The following is a 223-nucleotide window of genomic DNA, read 5'->3' as shown; positions in this document are numbered from 1 at the left end:
GATGTTGGAAACCGAGGAATAGAAACTTGTACAGATGCAGAAAGGTTCAATTTGCAGCCTTGGAAAGAGCTTGGAGTGATGTAGTGATGAAAGTACACAGACATTGGGCAGAGAAATTATAAACTTATGTTCCTATAGTTACAAGTAAGAATATGCCTAGAGTAAGTAAGAAATTATATTAGGTAAAATAGTTTGAGGTTTAAGCTGTAATAGTGTGATGTAT

This window comes from Pseudopodoces humilis, chromosome 12, assembly GCF_049639895.1.
Source record: "Pseudopodoces humilis isolate 2021_Gansu_Grassland_sample_001 chromosome 12, ASM4963989v1, whole genome shotgun sequence".
Taxonomy (NCBI): Eukaryota; Metazoa; Chordata; class Aves; order Passeriformes; family Paridae; genus Pseudopodoces; species Pseudopodoces humilis.
The sequence above is the reverse complement of the archived record's forward strand: the minus strand, read 5'-3'. Positions refer to the sequence as shown.